Source organism: Zonotrichia albicollis, chromosome 10 (assembly GCF_047830755.1).
Source record: "Zonotrichia albicollis isolate bZonAlb1 chromosome 10, bZonAlb1.hap1, whole genome shotgun sequence".
Lineage (NCBI taxonomy): Eukaryota > Metazoa > Chordata > Aves > Passeriformes > Passerellidae > Zonotrichia > Zonotrichia albicollis.
Genome location: NC_133828.1, coordinates 35,903,946 through 35,930,210, shown reverse-complemented (window position 1 = coordinate 35,930,210; position 26,265 = coordinate 35,903,946). Strand labels below are relative to the sequence as shown.

Sequence of the window (26,265 nt, the reverse complement as noted above, 5' to 3'; positions counted from 1 at the left end):
CCAAAATATTTTTTGGGCCTATATAGCACATGGCAAGTGTTTATCAACTACTGTTTAGCATGTACTGGACCCAGCTATGTAACTGATTGCAGCTTTAGTCCTTTATGCTGTGACATTGAGTTTCTCCTTAGGGTGCAAATGCCAGGTGGTCTTCTCCCAGCAGACCCCATCTTTGTCCCTATGTAGAATGGGCAGTGCTTTGTGGGGGAAGACTTACTTAAAATATCTTCCCTCCTTTAAGTAGGTGTCAGTCACATTTTTTTGGTTAGGTACCACAGACTAGATCTGTGTCTGCTTCGGGTCTACAGTTGAACAGAGTAGTTCATCACTGGGGGAAACAAGTCTTTCTCTATTAGTGTTTATAACTCTTCATTTTATCTGGGCTTGTCAGTGTCTGGCAGATTCTCCATCCTTTGTGCCATTCCTCTTCAGCTCACTAACAGAGCCATCATTAGCTCTGCATATAGTGGCAGGCTTGGGATTTCATCACTTTTCTGAAGTTTCCTTCACTCTTTCTTGGGCTCTCTTTGAAATTTATTTTCTTTAAAGGTGAAAAAGGATGGGTTCTGCCCTGAATCTGGTCTTTGCTCTGTTCTTAGCACTTGTAATTACTACAGGACTACACTGACCTGAAGCAGGGCTGCAACTCTGCTTAACATATCTGCTTGGAAAAGCATTTATGAGATGCTGGCACGTGCATCTCATTTTGATAGGTTTACTTGTACTGTTTAGAACAATCTGAGATTTATAATTGCTTGTTTTGTAATGCAGATACAAAGAATTAAGTAAAGGCTTTTTAAGTAATGTCTTTTTTCTTCTAGCCAAAGAAGCACTGTCATGTTTTCATATATCAACTTATTTAGGGTCAAAGTTTGACTTCTCTCTGAATTTGATAGGCATATATAAGTGCTGCATCTGAGTAGAGGGATTTGGCCCTTTGATGCATAGAGGGATTTGGCACTTTGATTTTTAAATGCAGTGCCAAAAGTGTGGAGGGAAATGTGTGGCTTGATTAGAATGGAGCCCATGCAATGACAGGAGGTAAATTTTCAGCAAAAATTACTGTGAGAGGAGACGACGACTTAGGAAACCAATCGCAATTAAAATTGCTGTAACTGAGTTAATACTAGAGGATGAAAACTGCTTTTGATATTTGCTAGCTGGGCAGAAACTGAGAAAATATGTGTTTTCTGAGAACAGAGATATGGAGGAAAGATGGTTTATGTTTAAGGCTCTACACAGGGACTCAGAAAATTGACTTCAGTTCCTTTCCTGGCTGCCTCACAGGATGCCTCTGTAGTCTTGGGGACGATTACAAAGTTTTCACCATATGTTTATGCTGCATCTAGTGATCTGGAGCCCTCATATTAGTTGGGTTTCATGAAATTCTAGCCTATCAAGTAATATTCACTCACTTGTGTATACCAGATTGTAAAAATAAATGGTCTTTGGAAAAATTAAGCTGAGTTACATTTACACTGAATAGGGATTCTGTGTCCTGGTCAGTGATGGAAGAAAAGTAGGCCCTTCAGAAATTGTGACATATCAGACTCAATGCTCAGACCCAGAATGGGATAATTTAAATTGTTTAAAAAAATTTTGTGAGGAGGGAAAAGGGAGAGGGGGAGATGGTGCTTACCATGACGTTTATGAGCTATTTTCCCAGGATCTTTGTCACATAACTCAGCAAAGAGGAAGGACGTAAAGTAGAGAGATCCTTCCTCAAAGAGGCCTTTGTAACACCATTATTTGTGTCAGCCAAATGCAGACGCACTTCTTTTTTAATGGAGGAAAAATGTGCCTTTTTTTTTTTAAATAGATAAATCATCCACAAACAAGCTGATGTGAAAATTAGAAGGAAGAAGTCCAAAGAGGCATGCCAGAGAAGGAAGTTTGCAGAGTCCCAGGGATTCAGAGAAGACTGCAGTGGGACTGTCTCTGAGAGGGAACATTTACATCACCCCTTCTTGACGGCTTTACCTTCTGGGACTCTGACCTTGGACTGCTGCCGGGACATTTGTCTTGGACTCGTCCTCTGGGCTGGTGAGTTACTGATGGAATGACACACGTCTCTGTTGGGCTGAAACATGATATTTTCAGATGGCTCAGTGCAAGGGGTTTTGGTCTCTGATCATTCTGTCTCCTGCTCCAGTGATGAGAGGATATGTCAAGTAGTTAAAGCACAAATCTTGGAGCTGGAAGGCTTGGCCACTGTTTCCTGAGGCTGCCACAGCCTATTTGTGATTCTGGAAAAGGCAAAGAATGACAGACATTAGATGCAGCATTTTCCAGTGGCTCAATGACTTAACTCGGCTGTCATTAGACTCAGTGGGACTTTCTCTCTTGACTTTGTTAGGAACCTTATATTTCAGACTGTCTATAAAGCATGCATGTTCCTCTAATCATTTGTTTATAAAAGAATTGTGTGCCTGCTGCAGTGTAGGGAATTGATGCAACTTTTTAGCTGCTGTATAATGGGTGGGAAAATCACAGTTGACTAAAAAGGGGGGTCACTGCTGCAGGCCCTGGTTATATACTACTTCAAATCCCAAATAACGTTGGTGTATTTTGCCAGAGTTCATTGTTACACAGGAACCTACTACTTCTCAGTTAGTCAGGACAGATAGATGTGATGTAGTATAAGCAGGGGAATGCTGAGTGGAAATTGATTACTTTGGTCCTAGAATATATCCCACAAAAACTCAACATATTTTCCACAGAAGCACTACAAGAAGGTACTATTTATAGTTCGTGCTTATTTTATGCTGTCTGAAACTAGGAAGAGTTTCCACTTTGGAAAGGTTGTAGTTTAAGTTTGGAAAATGGAAAGGCATTTTTAAATTCCTTATTGAAAATAATTTTTTTATTCTAACAGAAATATAAAATATTTTTGTCTGATTTTGTAGAATGATGGACCCAACATACAGTTTTCCAGAACAACTGATCTGATCCAGTCATGTTGATTCATTTCCCTTTGGTCTGTCTGGCAAAGACATATGGGTCCAGAGGATGTTTTTTGCAGGGGAAGTGTCAGTTTCAGTCCTGCAGACAGCTCCCAGGCTGGGAGTCCTGTGAAAGAGAGGAGATGTGAAGGAGGCTGCAGGAATCAATCAATCAAGTGGTGCCATTAGCAGGCAGCAGTCTGCAGAGACGTGTTCAGAAAGCCCCAGAAATCCCAGATACACTGTTCTTTTGCAGGTTGCTATACTGAGCAAAACTTGGTCATCTCACAAGAGAGAATGGGATCATATGGCCTAACTCTGCTGCTGGACAAAAATACACATCCAAAGGGAACAAGTGCCACAGTGCCTAGAGAAAAAAGGGATAGTCCTGTGCTCCTTGTGCTCCTTATGCTCCAGAGGCTTGCTCGAGCAAGTCTCTCCTGTACCCTGGGCAGTCTAGGGGCAGAGGAAAGTTGTTTTATTGAGAACTGTTTGACTGCATATCAGGGATCCTAAAAGCCCTGTGAGCTTGACCTTAAAATTTGCTTGTACTTCCAGTACTTTGGTTTGTGGCCTGGCTGTGCACTGGCCTGTAAAAGCCCTGGCCCTGTTGCTGTTTTGCCCATGTCCTGCAGTGTGAGCTGGTGGGAAGCCGAGCAGTGACAGGACCAGCAACACAGGCTTGGTCCCCTCACAGCTCTTCTTTGAAAGATCTGGCAAAACCAAAAGACTGGATATGTCAATGTCAACAGATAAACTTTAATCAGAGAAGAGTCATGTTGGAGATTTCCTTTAATCAGAGAAGAGTCATGTTGGAGATTTCCTGGGCAGAGTTGCTCTCAGTATCCTGGGTCTGGCTAAGAAACAATGCGAAAGGTGAACTTGGCTCAGTGGCTTTTACTTCTTTGATCTTCCTTGCCCAGAGTGGTACCTTCTGCACCAGAATGGTGCAGCTGTACTCTTTGCAGGAAGAATAGGAATTTCATTTAACTAAAAATGTTTGCAGTCATTTCCTGTCTCTCCTTGAATTCTTTTCATATTCATATTAATGGATTTAATGCTAATGAGAACAATAACTATATGTTAAAAAGATCACCTGTCCCTTAAAAGGTCTCTTGGAGTAGCCAAAGGAGGGGAAAAAGCAGCTCCCTCTGAATTTTTGACTCATCTAATCACCTAAATTAATCTCAGTGATTTAATTAATCTTAAAAAATTCTTAGTGTGCAGCTTGGTGTGACCATCCAGGGCATTTTGTCTGACTCCATGACTTACCCTGCCTTGCCTGTGTATCCAGGGTGCTCTGGTGTGGGATTATGCTCTGCCCCAGGTGCCTGCCGTACTCAATGCTGTGTAATCAGACTGAATTCCGGACTAGTGTTGGCTATGACAGACAACTATTGCCAAGCAGCTGTAAGTCTAGTTTAGGCCTTTTAGGATCAAACTTTCATCTCCAATTTAACTCTACTGAAGGGAAGTGTTTATCTTTCACAGGTATTGAAGGTAGAACCTAGAGCTAAGTATTGTCTTCAAGCACTATCCTGGGCCCTGCCTCTGTGACCTTCCATGGATATGTACATGGTTTTGGTGACAGTCTGAAGTTAATAGTCATGTCTGTGTATGGAAAAGGCAGGAATGAAAATAATGCCTAACTTCAGGGTGTTCTTGCAAGCAATGAGGAATTGTGTCTGGGAAGCACCGGCTGGAAAGTTGGGGTTTCCCCCTTCCCCCAGCTGTGCCACTGGTCTGCTGTAAAATCCTTTGCAAATCATTCACCTTCTCTGGAGGCTCAGTTTAGCTTTTGTGCAGCAGGAACAATGATTCCTTTCAGCTCTGCATCCACAGTGGTGATTGCACGGGGCTAACGAGCAGTAATGCAGCCTTCGGGGAGCTGCAGTGCTGAAGCCACTCTAGTGACTGTTTTGTGCTGGGAGAAGAATAGATCCTTAAAATATTTAATCAACAATCACTGGGTATATATAGCCCCACTTCTGGATTAAATACTCTTAGTGATTTAGGGCTCTATTATGTCTTTTCCTCTTTTGTTTATCTCATGTTCTCATCAATCAGAGCTTCACTTAAGACCATGATAAAGCACTTTAACCATGCCTTTACTGGCTATAGTTGTTAGAAAATCTTCTGCATATTTTTAATAGTTTTAAAATAGTGATTCCATTCTCACTTTCTGAAATATCTTGACTTTTTTTAAAGGGAAAGAATAATGAATTTCCGTATGGGTTATACCTTGTAAAAAGATTATCTCCATTTGCTCTTTTTAGAAACTTTTCAGAAGGGAAGGCACTGTCCCAATGCACAGAAGCAATTTTTCTTTTCAATGGATCCTGTGACTCAAATCTAAACCTTTGCTCTCAGAGGAACACTTTTCAAATGTTTACTTAATGCTTGATTCCTGATAGGCAGTCTGGAGAAAAAAACAGATGAGGTGTTACTCCTGAAAGTTATACTGCTTTATATTGTTTGAAAGGCAGAGATTGAACTGATTTGTCTAGCAGCTTGCCTTTTCTCAGCTGGGGGAAAAAGTTCCTTTGTAGCTCAGGCTTTTATCAACAGTCCAATAAAAGTGTTTTATATACATACATAAAAAAATCATACAACATATAAAGCCTTTTATCTTGATGGCTCCAAAATAGTTGACAAATTTGTCAAGTAATTTGTCAGCTACCTTCCTCAAAAGTTATCTCTTATTCCAGAAAGTTATCATGGAGGTATTTCTATGGTAAGTGAAATTATTCTTGCTACTGATAGCTTTGAAATAACAATCAGACTTGCAATGCATGCAGTACAAAATTTTAATCTACAAATTTTAGAATGTTTTCCTAGGCCTTTTTCCTAGCTGAAACAGGTTGTTGTGGATGGGCAAAAATTGCATGAACTGATGGGGATGCCTGCTCCTCTGTGGTACCTCCAGACCCATCCCAGGCTTGGAGAGGACCCTCTGGGCAAGAAGTGAGTTTTCTTCAGGGGCCTTGTGAAGTTCTTCACAGCAATTTACCTTTTACTTCACCATGACCTTCCATGGCCACTATTCCATATAAGCCTTATATATCAGCAGTGTTTGCCTCTTCTGGCAGGGCTCTGGACACATCCCACATGCACACACGCTCTGCATCTGTGAGGCTTCACCAGAGGATCCCTTGGCTCCCAAACCTTTCCCCTGTGCAAGTTGTTGGCTACCTCATGAGCAAGCTGGTTGCAAGGTGGCTGAGCTTTCGTGCAGGGATCCACAGCAGGAGTGTGTTAATGGACTCAAGTGCTATTTATTGGCTCCATGGATTTTGCTGCGCCCTTGGCACGCCCGTGCTTCCTGTATGAAACTTGGCTGGAGGAGCCAGAACTGCAAGACATCATCCCAAATTCCAGCTGGGATGCGTAACTTGGCTACATGACACTCTCCCCTCTTTACCCCCCTTAACTACTTCCCATGTTAAATAGTTTCTCAGGACTCAAAGGGAAAGAGGAAATAATCTCCAGGCCAATGATTCTCATAAGTAGAAAAGTTGCATAAATAAATTAGCAATGATTAATAGGAAGAAATTGTCACTTGTCTCACTTGCCTGGAAGCTGTAGCTTGCTGAAATGACAGTCTTGGTGTCGAGGGCTTGGGATAGAGAGAGTGAGTGATGGGGGTAGGGATTTATTTTATATATATTTTCAAATTGAAAAAAAAAAGTGTGATTTATTTTCCTTTGCTGCAGCTTGCTCCACATTTTCACTTTTACATTAATAGCTGTGGGAACAGCAGTTCTTACTGCCATATACTTTAGCTATTAACACTGTGTCTGGTTTGACAGTACATCTCTCAATTTATTTTTTTTATTCCCTTGTGATCATAAAATATGTATCAGCCTTCCTTTCTAATCTCCTTTGGCATGTCCAGCTAGCTATTTTGTATCTTTTCTCTGCTTGAATTTGATTTTTCTAGCAACATATACTTAATCAGTAAAAAGAAACCCTCTATTAAAACTCCCCTTTTTTAAAATTTGAAGCCTGATTGAATTCATATATAATGGAATGATTTCTCTAGTAACCCCTAACAGCTTTCTACCCAAAATGTTTGCTTCACTGATATTTTAATTGCTGTAATAATCAGCATTCTGAGGACGAGGTCTTTCCTCTAGCTCAGTAAATCCATACTGGCTGAGTAAAGCATGTCTGTGATTTATGTGCAGATAAACAGCTTTGGATCCTATCCAATCACTTCATCAGTTTTAATTCGGCTGCCTAATCAGTAGCAAACAGAAGGATTGCTTTTTGCTGGTCTGGTTGTTGGGGTTTTTGCTTTATTTTGTTTCTAACAGGGTTGGGAGTGTTAATACAGGGTTTGGCATGTTCTTCAGAATGGCACAAATAGCTCCCCATTTCTCATCATCTTTGTGTCAAAATCAGCTGTAACTTTCTGAAAGAGTTTATAAGAAGGGGATGAGATGCCAAGCTGTGCCTTTGGGCTTTCGGTGGTATCTAAGGAACCAGGCAGATATGTGGTCTGAACAGTGAGTCTGCTCTTATCTCATGGTTTATAAAGGACTTCCCTCAGATGCCTGAGAAAAGTGGAAGAAGCAGATTTTGTTTACTCTCTGTGTTTAGGGGTTGATGCCTTCAAAATCATTTCCACAGCAATTATTATACTGCAGTTGCTGTTTACTACAGGCAAAGTGTCTTGGGAGGGTCCTGGGAGGTGCAGGGGGACTGTGGGGTGCAGCTGTGCAGGAGTGGGACAGCAGAGCCCACTCCCCCTTTGCACCCTCAGCCTTCTGCTTGCTGCACAAGCCCGAGGTCTCCAGATGATTCCAGACAGGCTCTTTGAGATTAAGGCTCATGACCACAGTTCCTGACCTCATTTTTGTCTAAAATAACCTAAGCAAATGCCTGCTAAGGTTAAAACATTGCACCATTTACATTATCATCTATTAGTGCCATGTGTCAAGAGGTGAAGCATTCTGTGATTTATAAGCAGCCTCTGAAGGATTACAGAGAGCAACCCCATTCTGGACATCAGATCTAGGGCATGCAATACCATCTGTAATAATAAAGCTTACCTTAAGAGCTTAGAATGGTTTGAGTAGTAAACCATGGCTGTGTGTCTATGAACCTTGTCAGCTCTCCTGGCTGCTTCATTTCAGTGTGTAACTATGCCTGGCCACTCCATTTACACTGGAAAACTGCAAGAGGTATTAGTAGCTCTTCCTCTTCATCTGCTTTTTTCCTGTTTCATGGCAGCACTTGCTATACAAGCAAGGAGCAGACTTGGGAAAGCTGTGCTAGGCTGTGTGGGTACCATTGGAGTGTGGGAAGGGGACACTGGCATTGCTGCTGTATCTTCTTGGGGCTTCACATCATAACCCAGTTGACACATGCCACCTTTTTTCCATGTCAGGGTAAACCCTCCCAGCTCTGTGTAAAATTTCACTCTTACCAAGAATCCAGTCAACTTTTTGGCTCAGCCTTAATATTTTGCACACACCCATAGCTGTAGGCTTTAAATAGACTTTTGAATCATCATGAAATTCAGAGAATTAGGCTGGGCTGGAGGGAAGGGCAGGGCACCGAGTATGTGGCATTTTGGGATCAGTTCTCTGTGCAAATGTGGGTGTCCCAAGGGACCTTGGGTGAGGTGTGTAATCCGACTGCTGTGTTAGATTTTTTATAGCTTGCAAAAGGGCAATAACACCTTGTTGCCTTTGACTGGCAATGAAGAAAGAATAAAACCCATTAATAAAGAGAAGACATTTAGATCCAGTGGTGGTTCTGGTACAGCTCTATCTCCACTAACAGCACTTACTGGACTATAAAAACCAGTGCTTGAAGAGTTTTCAAAAATGATTTGGCAACATGTGTGGAGGGGGAAGTCTGGCCATTATACTGTTGTTTATATTATGTTGCTTTTTTTTAACTGATGGCAGCCTGTGGAGGGACTACCAGGCTTGAGATTCTCCTGGCTTTGACTGAGCACAATCTATAGCTTTGGTTCTCTTAAACTTAGCAGGAGCTCTTAGCATTCCTGTTAAAATTGATGGGAAATGAACTTCAAGAGTCCTGAAAGATGAAGACTATCCCATCTATCTATCTGCTGCTTTAATGGAGAGATGAGAAAGGTTTCATGCTGTAACCCGGCAGGGAATTCAAATGTCTGAGAAGAAATTTCAGGAGAAGGCTCAGTGTCTTGCAGATCAAAGGGTTCATTTAGGGAATCCTCTATTCTCTAGCTATTATGTTTAGAGAGGCAGTGTGCAGACCAGAATTCTTCTGCTGATGAAACTTAAAGTTTGTGCTGTCCAGTGGCTTTCTGTATAGGAAAGACTACCTGCTAGTCCTGGAGGTTTGAGCTAACAGATGGATCTTGTTTTCTCACAAGCTGGTGAGCTGGGCTCTGATCTGCCTCCTGGGACATCACCAAAGGAGCATTTCCACTGTCACCATTTTAAAGAAGCAGGAGTAATCTGACTAAGTGAAGACTGAGTCCTTTTGGTGGGTGCTCTATCACCCCTGGGCTCCTTTGAGTGTCCCACCTTCAGGACTCAGCCCTGGCAGAACAGCTGCAGAAATGTTCTCATCTTCATCCCTTTCCTATGATTTCTTCCATGAGGAAAAGACTGATAGGAGAAAGAAGGAAATGTGAAGAGTGTGTATGCATGTTAGTCTTAATGTGTTGAAAGAGAGGACTGTGAGAGCCTTTTTTGGGTTATGGAAATGTGATGAATGAGGTTTCTTGAAGAAAACAATTGCTTCAGTCCTCTCAGTGAACTGCCTGACTGGTTCCTCTGTTTCTGCAGTTTGGTTTTTTTCAGCTGGTGCTACATTTATCATGTCTTTCCTTTATAATGTTTTTTTCCTATTTTCCCTTTTTTACCCTCCCTTTCCCTTTTTCTCTTTCACTTTTCCTGATTCATACTGTACAGAAGTCATTGCTCAAAACATAATGACCAGGGTGGTAAGAAGTCTGCCTATGACTAAAGCCTGATGGCCTGTCCCTGAGAGCAGCACCTTAACCTACAGAAGCCCTCTGGCATTATATAGAATATTGTCAGATCAGATACTAGTTTCCCTGGAAAAAGCATTTTGTCTTTTTATTATCTCTACTCCTTGTCTATGATGTAGCGTTAGCAGCATGTGCTCCTTCTCAGGAGCACAGTGAGGAAAAACCCATCTGGTTTGTGAATGCTGAGACATTGCTCTAATGGAAGCCATGTAAATAACTAGATAAATTATTTCATTGAGTTTGTCTGTTGAGCATAATGGGTAGCAGGGTCAGAATCTCTTCACAGTGATTCATTTCTTACTGGCTGAGTGGGATTTGTGTTCACAAGCCATTGTACACAAGTGTCCTCCAATTTTTACTGTCTGTCTTTTCCCTGCCTACAGTTTTAGCTCTTTGATCTCTTGCTGGTGAGCTCCAGGGAGCAGAGACTACCACAGCCAATGTCTGCACTGTGCTCAATGCAAAGAGTTCAGGCACAGGGTCGGCTTTTTGGTGCTGCCATAACTAAAGGATAAATTAGTACAAACTAATCTACAATTTGTTAGAATTTTCCATAATTTTTGCCTTTTTACTTTCAGGAGACTGTTGTGGGGCTTGGATAAGACATAAGGGTGAAAACAGTGAGAATAACCTTTCAGATGTGGGTTTCTTGAGCAAATGTGTTCATTCTGAGCTTTGCTTTTGGTGTTTCAAAGAGGGGATTTGTGGCTCACAGCCAGTGTAGAGGCTCTCTACCCTGCCACGCCTGCTGTGAGTCTGGAAGCAAATCGTGTAGGCTGCACTCACACATCATCTGCCTGCAGCTCCTGCACTTACTTGAGCAACTCAAATAATTCTTGACTAACATGAGCACTTCTGTAGTTCAACTGGCAGAATGGAAGGTGCAGTGAACTCCAGCAGCAGTGGATAATGAGGCAGGTGATGGATAGTGGGGACAGGAGTATTCCCAAAGAGAGCATTGCAGTGAGGAGTAAGATATGAGTTCACAGCTTACATTTCTCACTGTGGCAAATCTCCCACTTGGAAACTGGGACAAGAGTGATTCCTCATCTCTTCTCTGAGGATGAAGCATTTAGGATTATGAAAATTTCAGAGAGGGCTGCAAAATTTCTCAGAAGGATTGATTGTGTTAAAATATTTATTGTTTCCACAAACATTTTCTGCTACCCAATATGAGGGCTAGGATTTTTTGCACGAAGCAAATAATTGCAGCTAAAGCTAGTTTTGAAGCAACCTTCAGGTAAGCATTAAGGAAAAATTTTTACATTGCTTTGTGGTTAAACTTAAATATTATTTACATTACATTTGATTTCCAAACAATGTCAAATTTCTCCCCTATCTGTTAGAAGATGTAGTTAGAAATATCCACTAAAAACTGGTTTTCTGGTGTTTCCACAGGTCACTTAAGATTCTTCCTGGAGCATGACTTCGAATATGACACTTCAGTAATGCAGAAGCTGTAAGTAAATAATATCATGTTTTTAAGCCGTTGTTTTAGAGCTGTGTTTACACTTTTTCCAGAGATTTTCTAGAACTCATCTTTGCTGGACCCTGTCTACCTCACAACAAGCTTGCTGGGAAGTCACTGAGAGAAGACATGGTTTCAAAGTCAATCGTGCCATTTTAGATGCTTTGCTTTATCAGCTTCTTGTTTAATCTAAGAACTCCAGTAATGGTTGCCTAATCTGCAGGAAGAAAGCCCAAGACATCTGCCAGTATTGCAGGAAATGTCACAAGCAGGCAAAATTAAAAATATCTCATTAGCAGTGAGCAGTGAATAAAGTGCAGTGATACATTACCAAAAGCTGGCATGCCATTGGTTCCCAGGCACAGAACCTTCCTTTGCTTGTGATGCTAATTAAAAAGGCCTAGTAGAAACTGAACAAATGAACCCTAGAGGCTGCTGACCTGGTCATGTATTTGTTGGCCTTTGGTAACTTGATGTCAGATTTCAGTATCCTAAAAGTTCTATCATAGAAATATCTCCCATTGATATAAGCAATCACAGAGATTGCTTTTGGGCAATTCCTGGTTGTGAATGCATGAAAAGGATACAGTTTCCTTCTCCTCAACTTTTTCTGTCTTTTTCAAAGGTGAATTAGTAAGGTGCTAATTTTGGTATCTCTTTTCTGAATTCTGCATTGTTTTTCCTAATCAATTCTCTCTGATCTGCTCAATCTCCATTTAATTCAGTCAGCCACTCAACATCCAAACCTTTTGTAATAAAGAGAGTGCTAATTTTTCCATTTATTTCAATTGTCTTTCGTCAGGTGTTATCATATAACTCAATCATCCGGCATTGGAATTTGTAATTTAATCAATAAAGGAGGCCATTTTCCTTAAGAAGATCAAGGAAGAAAGATCTTGAGGAAAATGCACAGTGAAAGGAAGATGAAAAACAAAAAAGGGTGATAGGAACTGTGGTTGGCATTTAATAGCTGCACACCTTGGTGGTTATACTTGCCTGGCAAGTAGCAAGTAAAAGAGGTATCACTACTTTAAAATTAATGGATATAATGATTTTGCCTGTGCACCCATCTTGAAAAATCTAGAGGGACAATCATGGATAATACTTCAGTTGCTATGACAAGCACCTTGCACCATCTCTAGGTGTTGTCAACCCCATAGATGAGCAGTTCTGTTCACAGGAGCAGTTTGATATCAAGAGAGACACCAAGAAAGAAACTTTGCTGTGTGAGCTCCTCCAACCTTCCTGCTCACATGGCTTTTTATTGTGTGGCTGTTGCTTTAGATAAGGGCAGAGGAAGGATGATCTGCAGCTTCCCTTGATGTGATCACTGAGGGGTCCAAGGCTTTGCAGCACAGAGATGTCCCTACCACACTAAAAGGTGGCTGTGGCCTTTGAACCTGCTCAGTCCTGCCTCTGGTTTTGCTTGCAGGGCTTCTGCAGCCCCAAGGGTGGGCCATGGTACCTTGCTCTGGTGGCAGGATGGGCAGATGGCTGTTCACTGCTGGCAGTGAGAGCTGTTCTGGTTTCCTGCCCTGGCCCATCTGAAAGACAATCTCTGCTAGTTCTGCCAGGGGTGTGAGTTTTGCCCCGTGGTGAGGTTTGTTTTGCCTTCAGTCCCTGGAAGATAACATGTCTTTTGCACACACTGCCAAGCAGCTTTGAGAAGGCCTGGCTGGGAGATTGAATGCCCCACTGGAGAAGCGTAGGCACAGTTTGTGGAGATTGGGAATGGGGCTGTGGCAGAGCCTCATTCCCAATGGGCTCAGCTGTGAGCAGCACTGACAGCAATGAGCCATGGAGTGCCCAGGGACACTGACCAACCACCAAAGGGAACAGAGGGCACTCAGGTGCAATGCATCAACATGAGGGTTGGGCTAAAGAACAAGAAGGTGCTTGCAGCCTTCTGAAGTGATATGGTGTTTGTTTGGGTGAATGCTTAAAGCTCTCTGAAATTGTATGGTGATACTCTGTATCATGGCTGTCTCAGCTGTAGCATATGCTGAGGCAGAGAAGCGCTTCTGCTGGGCCACTTTGGAGAGTGGGACACACTTGGGAGTCTTGGCCCCTTTTCTTCACAGTGGGATTGCCTGGGCAGGTCTCAAATATCAGGCCTCTGTAGAGTCAGCCATGGTTTTGCTGATATATTGATTGTAAGTTTTATGACCTCAACTTGGCAAAATCTTCAAAACACAAGATGAAAGATATCAAAACTCTTTTCTTTGAGAAATTGTTGCTATTTAAAATTATAGTAAATAATTTGGTGTTTAAGGCACATCACTGCTCCTTTGCTTCTGTCTCTACCAAGGTGTGGTTGCTAGTGCTATGGACACATTTTCTGCAAATCAAACAGAGTCAGCTATTGAAACACCCATCTTGTGGGATATTTAGAACAGGTCTTTTACTTGAAGCAGCCATATTAGTAAAAAAGACTTATAGATACAACTCTTTGGGGAACTTCTAATATGTGGTGTGTAGCATTTGTCTTGAAGATTTTAGTGCTCCCCTTGAGTACTACTCCAGACTGAATAAACAGGTATTTTGAGAGGCTTCAGGTGCTTATTTTCAACCTTCATTGACAAACTTTTCCTGTGGCAAGCACAGGAGAATCAAGTGTAGAGCTCTACAGTAAATAATCTTACTTCCCCACCCTTTCCATCCCCAACAACACCCTTAGCACTCTACAGTAAAAGCTGTCTCTAATGGGGATAGGGTCTTAGCTCAGGGTTTATTAAGTAATGAACGTGATGGATTGAAAAATGCCTGGACAAGGATTGCATTGAAAGGGGCTGCCTGTGGGGGTGGTGGAGTCACCATCTCTGAAGGTCTTCAAGAAATGACTGGATGTGGCCCTCAGTGCCGTAGTCTGGTTGACAAGTTGGAGGTCAGTCAAAGGTTGGACTCAATGATCTCAGAGGTCTTTTTCAACTTAAATGATTCTGTGTGAGTCTGTGAAATGAAATGGACATAAAATTGAAATGGCTTGGTCCTATATTCTCAGCCATTCTTGAATTCAAGTCCTGCTCCTGTTTTGCACAATTGTACCAGAAAGTTTTGGACAAGGAACGTGTGGACTGTGCCAATCAGACAGCTACAAAATCTACAGAACTGCAACTAGATGACAAATCAGTCCCTCTGTCCCTGGAAACTTATATGAGCAATACTGTAAATATTGTTCATCTTTTTTTCATAAACCTGTGTTTGAGTCTATTCTCCAACCTTTCAATGGTGCCAAAGGATTACCAAACATGCACCATATGATCTCTGGTTCCCTTCTTGTGCACTCCAAATAATGTCATCAAAGCTGGTGCTGGTCTGCCTGTTGTGTTTGGCCAAACATGAGAGCAGAGTTTCTCCAAGGAGTAGCTTAATGTGCTGTATTTGAAGATTGACTTTTGGAGCAATGACTCTTTGACTGGCCAAAGCAATCAGTGCTTTGCCCAGCCAGCAGCCGAGGGAACCCAGATCTAAGAATCTTTCTGATGAGAACTGTGGCTGAAGACATTTCTTGGGGTTAATTTAGCACTCAAGAACTCAGAGCTTTGTGGAGCTGGAGCATCTTCAGAAGTAAGCAATGGCACATGCAGATTGCTGCTCTGTCCTTCCCACAGTAATTGCTTCCTCTTTTCACCTAAAAAAGAGAAAATTATGAATTATACTTTAGTCCTGTTTTGTGGTGGTATTTTGCACAAAATCATGCCAGTGTAATGTATGTCCAAAAATATTTACATAAATGTTCATAAATTTTTCTCCACTTGCTTTTGAGCTGCTAAAACATTTTGAAACACTTGGTTTGGGCTTTTTTTGTCCTGCTCCCAGCACCAAATCACCCATTTTAGTGATTCAATGCCAATCAGGAATTTGAGGGTAAAGAAAAGAAAAACTGCAACCACTTTTAGCTCATCTCCTAAAGGATGTTGGGTTTTGCTCCCACTGATTTTGAATTCAACAGGCTGCAGAAGGACTGGGTGTCATTTAGCTATTAGAGATTTTTGTTTTCCTGATCATTGTGAAGTAGCATCATTAACACAGGCAAATTTCCATGCTTCACTGTGCTGTGTGCATGGTACATTAAAGGCCCTTTTCCATTGGTAAAGCTGAGTCTATTCTTCTGTAAAATCAGGGGCCCATTGGCAGTTCTTTGGCAAGTGAGACAGAGGGACTATTTAATGGGAAGAAGAGTGGTTTATTAAAGAGGAAAAAGTCGAACATGACAAGTGCAAGGAAAGATAGCAGAATGTTAGTTTATAAATCACTGCATAATTGGGCCAAAATATTCATCCATTTTCACAGGGCCAGGGAGAAAGAGGACAGCAGTTTTGGGGTGAATGAGTTACGTGATTTCTCCAAAGTGCCTTTTAGAGAAGTCAAGCACTCTATCCATTTCTCTTCCCAATATGAGTGCTGTGATTGCAGGCTAATGGAAAATGGTTTGTATTGCTGAATTTTCTTTTTTGAAATGGTGTATTGGCTTTTGGTGAAGAAATTGGACTTATGCTTGAATATGTCTGGATTTTACAAATACATTTTTAGCTTAATAAGATGGAACCAATTAACCAGAAAAGTCATTGCCAATGGATTTTACAAGTACATAAAAATATATTGCCTTTTCTTGAAACATTTCATCACCCTTTTGAATGTTCCTTTTTCTTTCCTTTGCTGCCACTGACAAAGCACTGTGATAATTTGTTCCCTCATGCCTTTTCCTGCAAATATTGATCTCTGGCCCTGATTGTGTATGTGTGTGTGTATGGGGAGGATATTAGGCATGTATGTATGCATCTTTTTGTTTCTGACTCGGTGTTTATTTCTTTCTCCAGTGTTGTTCAGTGTGTTTAACTTGTGGCCTGAGGAAAAACAGAGCACACAAACTATAAAAAAGTTGTTCTGAAAAGGTTGCTTAAAGTGGCACAGGACCCAAGGGCTAATGAGCAATCTCTCAAAGCCAGGTATTAATGCAACTGCTGAAACGTTTGGCACAGCAGAGGCACTGAAGAAAGCAGTAGCACCCGATTGTCACCCCTCTGGATCTCTGGGAGTGGACATGTCTCCTGGAAACTCTTCTGAGGTCCCTCATTATGTCAGCTGTGCCTTGCAAGTGAGGGTGGGGACAGAGACCCACTATCCTGCAGTGGCACAGAGGTCTGTGGAAATGAGTTCTGGTCTCTGCTTGCCTGTCTCTGAACAGGAATGCTCATTTAATCACCTATAGCAATATTTTACTTGGAGGAAATTTTAACATGAGGCCCTGCCAGCCTCCTCTACCCCTAAATTTCCATCAGCTCTGCCTGCAAAGAAGGGCTGGGTAACACACAAGACATGGGCGCATACTGAGGAGTTGTAGGATTTCTATTTCCATTACCTCAGCCTTCCCCATTCCCTCGTAGCCTTGCCTTCTGCTTAAAATGCAAAGGTTATTAACTTCTGTGAGCATGTGGGGCAGTAACCCAGGCAGGCACTGCCTTGGGATGACATGGTTTTCCCTGCTCTGATCAACTCTGTAAACTGAAGCACAGAGAGCCTGCTTTGATCCTTAATAACTTTGCTCATTTGCTTTAGTTACCAGTTGATACAGAAATGACTTAAACACGGTACTTTGGGGTAAAATATTGAATGTTTATCCAAGTACATGGCAATGACACACAAAATTAGCTGTTGCAAACAGACGTCTCTGTTCCCATCAACTTTGCCCAATTTGTCAAGAAAACATCTGTATCATCTAAAGAAAAACAAACACTAAATTTGGGTAACAGGAAAGGCTTTAATTCTTTTCTTCTGCAAACTGTGGGAGTGCCCTGCAGGACAGTGCCCTTTTTGCATCGCTGCTTTCATTTAGCAGTGGTTCTCACATTTTAGAAGTAAGTTTAGATATTTTACCAGCAGTCTGACATCATTACTAAGTCTCTGCATATTTACCACAGAACTGATGATCTAGTTGAAGGAAATTATTACATGCAAGCTGTAAAGGAGATACCCTTTCAATGGGGTGTGAACTTCAACACAAACCTAACAGTTGCCTAAAGTCCTTCTGGATTTGTGAAACTGTCCCATGAGCCACACCAGTTGTGAATGATGCTGTCCTTCAAACAGCCAGGACAGCCCAATACCTCTTTCCAGTAGCTGTGGTGTGAACGGCATGTGCTGGTTTACATCCAAGCTCGTCCACTGCTTATTTAATTCTCACTTTTTATTTGGCCTGAGTTGAATTCCTGGCCTGTCCTTCATATTAAAATGACCTTGTTCCTCCAGGGAAACCTCCCCTGCTTCAAACAAATGGTACCAACACCAAATAGCTGCTTTGTGGGATCCAGTTTTGTCCTGCATTTGTTTTAAAGCTTCCCAGGAACCCTTGGCTACTTCGCACAAACTGTTAACTTGAGGGTAATAATTTTGTCTGGGTTTTGTCACAGAAATTCAATTAAGGAGGATTATGAACACAGTTGTAGGCCTGTTTCATTTACAGTTGCAAATGAAACCCAGGCCACACACTGATTGTTTATATAGGAAAGGAGATGCTGTGTAGTTTTGAGTGGCTGAATTACCTGCATGTTCCTTTGTGTGGCTTCGCTTATTGCAGAAGGGAGGGGAGTGAGACTTGCAAAAATTAATAAAAAAGTGATATAAATGTGGGAAAGAAATCACCAAGGGAAAAGCTACCCCCACTGCTTTTCCCTGGGAGGCACACATCTCTTCTACACATAATAAACTCCACAGGGAATTTCTTCCTCCTTAGAAAATATATCCCAAAGGGCAGGAGTGAGTAGTCATTTATTTATTTATTTTTAGTAAACAAAGAGCAATATTCTGTTTTCATGGCTTTGATATGGCTCCAAGTCCCTGAGCCACTGGGGACAAGGCATAAGGTTTCACTTTTTTTTCAGTTCTTATTTCTGGGCCATAGAAGCCAACATTTTATTCCATTTCTCTTCTCAAGTTTTTCTGCAAGCAGCTGAATTCCTCAGGTAGAAAAGGGGAGAGGAGGGGGAAGGGAAGAAAGGATGTTTAACATATTGGAGCAAAATGGTAGCTGCTGCAGAGGCTGGCTCCAGGTGAAGCAGCATGTTTGGAGACAATGAAACAAGAAGGGAATTTGTTTATTCAGGAGATGCCTTTTTAAGTTATGAAGGGCAAAACAAAGGCAAAACTTGTTTTGATGTCCTCTGATGAAATGTCTGTGTTTGTAGAGGAGCAATATCTCTCAGCTTTACTTTGCAGCAACAAACTTGGGAAATACTTTGCACCACTCAGGAGATATGTGAAGGGCATGATGCTTGGGTCACCCCTTCCTCCTTTTGCAGGCTTTGTCCCACAGCTTTGGGCTCTGCCCTCCAACCTTTCTGCTGGAAAATCCCACACTGATTTCCCCAGGGTGCTGCCTGCCTGAAGACATGAAGGATAAGGCTTAGCTCCCATGTACTGATTTTTATTCATAAGGAGTTATCACCATTTTGCAGATGGGGAAGAGAGAGGTGCTCAAGGTGGAATCAGCCCCAAGTGAGTCCAGACTGGGCACAGTCCCAGGCCATTCCCTGTATGAAGTGAGTGCTGCAGGACCTTCCCAATTATTACGCAGCACCTTTGCTTAAAGCTCTCCCCAAGCATACTCTAGCAACTCGTTTACCTCTTGTTTCTTATTTTATTCCTGATCCTTCAATTCAAGGAGAGGTTATACTGTCCTTACTATGGTTTCAACTGCATGCCTAAGAGGCTTACTGGATTCTTCACCAGATGAGGGGAAATAAGCTCTTTAGTTTCTAGCTTTAGATCAGATACTGTTTCTGTACTTCTCTCTATACAGACTTGACACTGTTGAACATTGAAAGAGAAGCAGGCAGTTTATTAACACTCAAAAACTTCAGCAAAATTCACTGTAAGTGATGCAGTGAAGTGTGAACAATATCTGGATGTGAATGCTTCACATCCAGGACAATTCATCCTGTGGTGAGGGGCTGTTACAGTATTTTATATTTCTCAGTGGTTTTGTGGTAGAGTTGTCTGGTGTCAAACCAAACTTCTTGTTGAGGTAAAACCTGGATGAAAGTAATGAAAGGCCTTATATAAAGGATGATCTCTGAATCTCTTGCATTTTGGGCACCTTTTCTAGAGAAGTTAGGACAACTGAAATCAGTGTCCTCAGCAGCTTTCAGTCCAGGTGAACATGACTTTATGGACAGTATTATGGCTGGATGGATTTGAGTGTGAATAACCTTGCAGAAGTCAGTGGGTTTCTGCTGACACTAGAATAGTGGGGGAGAAAAAGGGGAGGATCAGTATTTCATGTAGCTATCAAATTGTTTTGTTACAACTGATTGGGACAGTCTGTCATAACTCAGTTTTTTGTGTAGTGGAGGAAGGAGATGAACATCTCCAGAGGGTGACTCACCAAAAGGGCCTTCCCATGGGTGACAAGAGGTGACCTTTGGGACTGCTCATCTCCTCCTGCTGACGTACTAAGGCCTTACAGCCTAGCTTAGCTAGGTGAATAAAGTAGGGTGAGATGAATCTCTGCCTACATTTTACTCACATATTTTATATTTGGTAGAGCATATAGAAATAGTCCTTTTTTTAGCATCTTTCAATCTGTAGATAGTAGAGTTGGATCCTTAGCCAGCATAAATGAGATAAACGTCAGTACTAAAGAGCTGACTTTGATGGAGTTACTTCTGCTTTGCTCCAGTTCAAGAAGTTTCAGTCTCCATAGAGTTTTCTGGGGTTGTTTCAGTAGTACCTCTGAGCTTTACACCTAAACTTCAGGGAAAGGACAGAAAGAGGCTGTGTGGTACCTAAAGTACACATGATTTCAGGCAGTACCTTATGATTTAGATAAAGCATTTTAGATTCATGACATCTGGCAGCATTGCTCTCTCAGACTGTAGCAGAGAAATAATCCTTTCAAATTAACTCTGTTGGAGAGTGAAACATTTTTCACCAGCCTAGTCTAAAAATCCTATCTGAGCCTTTCTCTCTGCTAACTGGTTCAGCACAAACAAACAGTGCATACAGGATGTAGCTGTTTCAGCAGTTTCCTTGGAACTTGCTGTACATTTAAAATTATTTTCTAGCTTTTTTTTTTTTTTTCTTTGAGCAAGTTTTATTTTACATAGAAGGTAAAATGTGTAGTTGAATCACAAAGCTAGATAAAGTATTGTGAGCCTGTGTTGGCCTGAAGTCCTTTTCATCCAAATAATGACTTTATCTGCTTATTGTGGAAGAATTGAAAGAAGTGTGGGAAAGTAAGACTGAAACGCACTCAGGACCCTATATTTCAGCATTGTGGGGGAGGCTGACCATTAATATGGGAATTAATAACTCACAAGCCACCTCATCTGAGCAGCAGCAGTAGGAACTGGTAGTGCAGAATGCACAGACTAATTATGTTTCAGAGAAGCTAAAATTAAATGTTTGTTACAGCTTTAGGTGCCTGCACTCTCAGCAGGAGCCGTTTCCATTCCCTTTAGGCAAACTCAGAAGAGGCTGAACATTTAACAGCCTTGAACTACCCAGTCTGTGTGCCATATGTACACAGCACTGAGCCATGCCTGTGTTGTCAGTCTTCCTGAAAGGTGGAATCTGGATGGTTGCTAGCAATCCATGTCCTTAGAGGCACTGGAGCAAAATGCTGATGTTGATCAGAAGGGGAAGGTCTGAAATTGTAAGCAAACAGAAAAGATCCATCATGAATTTTCACAGATGATAAAAGGCTGACAGTGGCAGTCTGCTTATCAAATAACTAGATTTATTGAAATAGCCTGTGCTCTCATTAAATAGCTTGCTTTTTGTGTTTTTGTTTTATTTCATCTTACTGAAGCTGTCTGGGTTTTTTTGCTAACCTATTATTGCTGCCGTGTCAAACTGGCTAATTTAAACCATTTCCTCTGTTAATGCTTAAAAGCAGCATGGACTGCAGTGTTCTCTTCTCACTGACATTGCAGGACCTCAGAGCAAAGCCAGTCCCTGTCATGAAATCTGAGATTCCTGGAAAATAAATCAGGAAAAATAATGTAATAATTATAAATTTGTTCCTTCCAAGTTATAGTGCTAATGATAGTGCTATGTATTTCATTTAGCATAAGCCTAGTGCTGTCAGCTGAAAAAATGGGGTAGAATTGGTAATTTTTAATCAGTAGAGAGAAATGAAATGCAGAAACAGAAATGTTGCTAGCATGATATGACATCCCTTTCCTAACTCAGTGAGGTATCACATTTGGTGATTTTGTTCCTAGGGGAATGAGCTTCTGCTTTCCTCCTTTTCTGAAAACATTTGTAAGATGGGAAGTGGAATATTAATAATTGAAAATGCAAGTTGCAGTAGTGCCATTTGCATAAGGATGTTTCTTGACCCATGGAGGATATTCACTGTTTGTTGGAGAAAATATCAACAGAGGAACTGTGGGAGGCTGATGGATCTAAAAGGCTACCTGGCAATAAATTTATTTCTCAAATGAATCCTAATGAGGTTCCCAAGACTGGAATTCTCTATTTGTAGCCTGCCCTTTTTCCTGGAAGATGTGATGCACTATCAAGAGATCAATATCCCCCAGTACTGGATGTGGTGCCAGTAAGCAGATATTTAACATGAAATAAAGGGTTTTTTTAAACAAAGAACATGGAGGGAAGTCCTTCCTCGTGCAGAATTTGCTTGTTGAAGTTTAACAGTCCCAATGACCTTCGGTGAGAAAGCATTTTTACAGTGAACCACATGGAGCTCAGCAGCTGGGGTTAAGACTGATTTGACTCTGCTGATACTTTAACCTGTAGTTTCAAGAATTGCGGTTTTCTGTTTGGACCTTTTGGGGTGTTGTTTGTTAAGCCAGATGCTCATGAGGGAGAGCCATCCTTCCATGGTGTTTTGAAGGCCTGTGGTACCAAAACATTCCTCATGAAGTGCGCACGCGGTTAGGATTCGTGACTTTAACTCTCAGGCATATTTATAGGCCTCATTTCCATTTCTTGTGGTCTCGTTAATGGAGCAGCAATAATAAATTGAAATGTTAATGGGAGATCATTTCACCAACAGCAGAAGGTATTAATGAACTTGATACAATAGTTGAAAGGAAAATAGCTTTTTAGAAGTGTAATTTTTTTAACTGTTGCCCCTGGTTCTCTCCTTCCTTCAAACATGTGGGATTGGGACAGTTTCAAAATTATGGAAATTATTTCATGCAGACAATGAGTTTTCCAGATATGTTGCATGGGAGATGCACTGTTTGCAGAAATTCCAGTGGGGACAACCATTCTGTAAGTGAACCATGAGCAGACTTTGCTGTAGTCACGGTGGTAGAGATAGAAACCCAGAAAGCACCTTTTGTCTGTGTGAGTTAATGAACTTAGTTAATGGAGAGAGAAAAAGTGGTCCTCCTTGTATGAAGAGGGCATTTCACACCCTGTTGTGAGATGCCTGGGGTTGGTGTTAAGATGTGGTCTCTAAGGGGACTTCAATTCCTCAGCAGACAAGGGAATTGTACCTTAGGATCCCTTGGGAACACTGTATCTCAGTTTTCCCACTGGTAAAGCTGAGGGCTTTGCGCTAATGGAAACAGCTGGATTTTAAGGCTTGGTCAGTCAGTGTCTGTGGAGAGTTAGTGTCTCCTGAGGATGAGGAGTTGCACTGTGGGGCAATCCTCAGCTGGAAATAAGCAGTACCAGACACCATCCAGCACCTTCCCCCGTGCCACGTTGTTGAAGGCCTCTGTGCTGAAATCAGTTACAGCTGTAAAGATGTTTCTATGTGCATGCTTAGAAGTTGAAGGCTAACATTTGTAATACATTTGAAGAAAATTTGCATTCTGGCCCCTGGTACAGAGCATGTTTGATGCTTTTGCTGCTTAGTTCTAGAAAGTTTGTTCCCAGTGAGTTTTCATCTGAGTACACTCATTAATCCTTTTTGGATTTAGCTTACCCACAAATATAGAAGAAGCTTTGAAGTGGATTGGCAACTTTTCACCACCCTTCTTTCTTTTGTTTTCTTAAATAGTAAGTTTAAAGGCACTATAGTAGGTCAAGAATTGCATGCTTAAACTGTTTGTTTCTTGCAAGAAAAGAGATTGGGGTTTAAATGTGCCATTCAAGCTAATCATCTCATAATCAGGAGTTTACTGACCTAGAAACTTAATCTAGTCCGGTGAGTTCATATAGCTGGAACGTTTTTTTAGAAAACAGAAAAAATATTATTTTCAAATGAGGCATGTGATTAGTCTAATTCTCACTTTTTTTGTAGATACCATTAATTTGAAAATTACTTCTGTGAGGAGCTGTTATCTTGCTTCTGTGCAGGCAAACTGTGAGGTCTACCCCCCTGAATGAAGCAGAGGGTGACCAAGTACATATGAAAACGGGCAGATAAATGCCAATGCAGGCCCATTTGAAACAGAAATAAAGGAAGGGGGAAAAAAGAAAATATAAAAGGGAAGATTATCTGTCTAGCCTTACTGGCAAATGATCAGAAAAGTGACTGAAAGCATTATATTGCATTTTTTTCCTGCTTAGGGTTTGATAAAAAACTCACTGAAATAAGTGGGAAACTTTCCTTGATGTTCTTGATTTTGGGCTGGGATGCCTGATCAACACTTACTCTGTCTCCCTGCAACAAATTGCTAAGTGCCTATAGCAAATATCATCAACAACCACCACTGTCAATACTACTCTGCACTGTCAAAGCAAACTCATCTGTTGTTGGCTAAAATGGCTCCTCAACATGTAGACAGGAAAGCACTTGCTTTGAATATGGATATGGATATAACCCAGTCATGTGGCATGGAACCCCATATGTTCAATAAAGAGTCATTTTTAGATAGACAAGTGACCTTGAAATGCTTTTAACAATTTTCTGCATCATCACCTTTTACACTTCTTACTGTTCGGCTTTAGTTCAGTTGTATTTAATTTTCCCCCCGGTTTCTTTATGTCTTATAAAGTTCAGTGTGTGCAGACTTGGTTTGGGAATGGAGGTGGAGCGCAGCTGGTGGAGTGGAGGAGCAGGGAATGAGATCTTTTTAAAGCAGCTCAACTTGTAACCAGAGAAGATACTGCATTTATAATGTTCCCATTCTTCTCAATACTTAACAAGAAAAATGATTGTGTGTGTGTGACGCGAATATTCAGCACAGAGCTTTGGTAGCTGACCGCTCTCTTTTCACAGCCATCCAACCGCACACACATTCCTAAGGGATTACCTCACTGCCAGCGCTCCTCAAAGTGTGGGATACGCCGAAGCCGACCAACTGCAAAGCTCCTTTCTGCCTGCTGCGGGGCTGGTTTAGGCAATGACCTTTAAAACCACAAATCTAACCCTATGTCTACCCCTAAAAAGGTTTTTCATTTGTTAGTTAAATGGGAGAGATGCTGGGCGTGGAAATAGGGTAGAGTCTGTAGGTTACATGTAGAAATTCCTTTCCAAGCTTTCCACTCCCCTTTGGCTCCAAACACTCAATAACTTTCCAGCCAGAGAATGTTTGTCCCTTCCTTCTCCCTCTCTTTTTTTTGTGTTCTTCCCTTGTTTTGCATATTCTGACAGCACTGTTTACTTCAGCCTGCAGCTCCCACTGCTTTGTCTGCTTTCTCTGTCTCACAATTGCATAAATAAACCACTAAAGAAAATTTGCATTTGATGGGAATTTTTAGCTGATATTAAGTTTTATGGGTGGAATATAATATATGTGAGTTGGCTTAATTAAACTGAATTGTCATTTGTGACACGGAGGTCTTTATCTGTACAAGACTATTTTTGCCTTTCATATTTTTTGCTATTAAACATGCCAGTGGATTTGAAAACCCAAGGATGACAGGTCTCAGAAAGTATCATCTCTCTTGTAGCAAAATATCTGCTTATGCCAAGTGAAGCAAATCAGCATCATCACAGAGCTGAACACTTAATTTATGCCATGAATTTCTAAGTGCCAGGGGATGGAATCTGAGGCCCATATATGTTGTAGCACCCTCTAGTCGCTTTGTTGGTGACTTCCCTCACACTAGAGAAGAGATGGAGTCTGGAAAAATGGTTTAGGTCAAGGGAAATTGGACTAAAAGTTTGTCCAGGGTTTCTGTGCCCTGATGTCCTACCTGGGCTGAAAGTGGCATCCTTGCCCTCCCAAGGAGCCATGTGTGCCCTGGGCACTGCTGTATTTGGCTTCTGGGAGGCAAGGCTCTGGTGGGGCTGGCAGGTGGGCACAGCCCTCCCTGGGCGGGCACAGCCCTCCCTGTGATTGCCAGGCCTGCACACACACACACTGCCCCTTCTGCCACGCGGGCTGGGGCATTAACCCTGCACAGCAGTGGGGAGCACACACACTGGGGAATTCATCTCATCAGCTGCTGCAGCTTTGTTTCAGAGGCATGAGGAGCCAACCTCCCAGTTCCCATTTTCACCCTGTTCTTAAATATCTGAATTGAAGGGAAGGGTGGAAATGCCATTTTACCCTGGAAATGCCATTTACACATGCCCAGCTAGAGCGTGTTTATTCCATCCCTCTGCCCAGGACTGTGATATTTATCCTTCCTTGAGAATCAGGAAGAGCGTGAGCCTTCTGCAGGATCCCCAGATCTGGCTTCACAAAGCACAGGTTCTTGAGAGGGCTCCCTACAAGTTCTGAATTTTTGATTGTTTCTCTGGAACAAGGCTGGCAAAGCATAGCCTGAGATTGTCACACTGATTAATAATAATAATATTGGTGCAGCTCCCCAAAGTGTGTGAGGGACTGGTGGAAGTACTAGTTCCAATTTATTTCTTTTTCAGGCTAAAGATTTCCACACTTGCGCAACTCTTTGCTGTCATTTTCCATGCAAGGGGTCTGCGTGCCCCTGAGACTGATACTGCATCTGCTCCTCTGCGAAGACAAAGATAAACTGGCTCCTGGTGTGTTGTT

At 41.7% G+C, this 26,265-nt stretch overlaps 1 protein-coding gene across 8 annotated transcripts in view; it reads left to right on the top strand.

Moving 5' to 3' along the window:
• SEMA5B (semaphorin 5B) overlaps positions 1-26,265 on the top strand; it is a 264,202-nt gene that overhangs the window by 70,444 nt on the left and 167,493 nt on the right. For 7 of the 8 annotated variants that reach the window (XR_012582007.1, XM_074548796.1, XM_074548798.1 and 4 more), the window contains 2 exons: positions 1,820-2,043; positions 11,335-11,395. The gene's annotated coding sequence lies outside the window, so the exon portion shown is untranslated. The remainder of the gene's footprint in view (positions 1-1,819; positions 2,044-11,334; positions 11,396-26,265) is intronic. The other variant, XM_074548800.1, reaches the window with a different exon arrangement.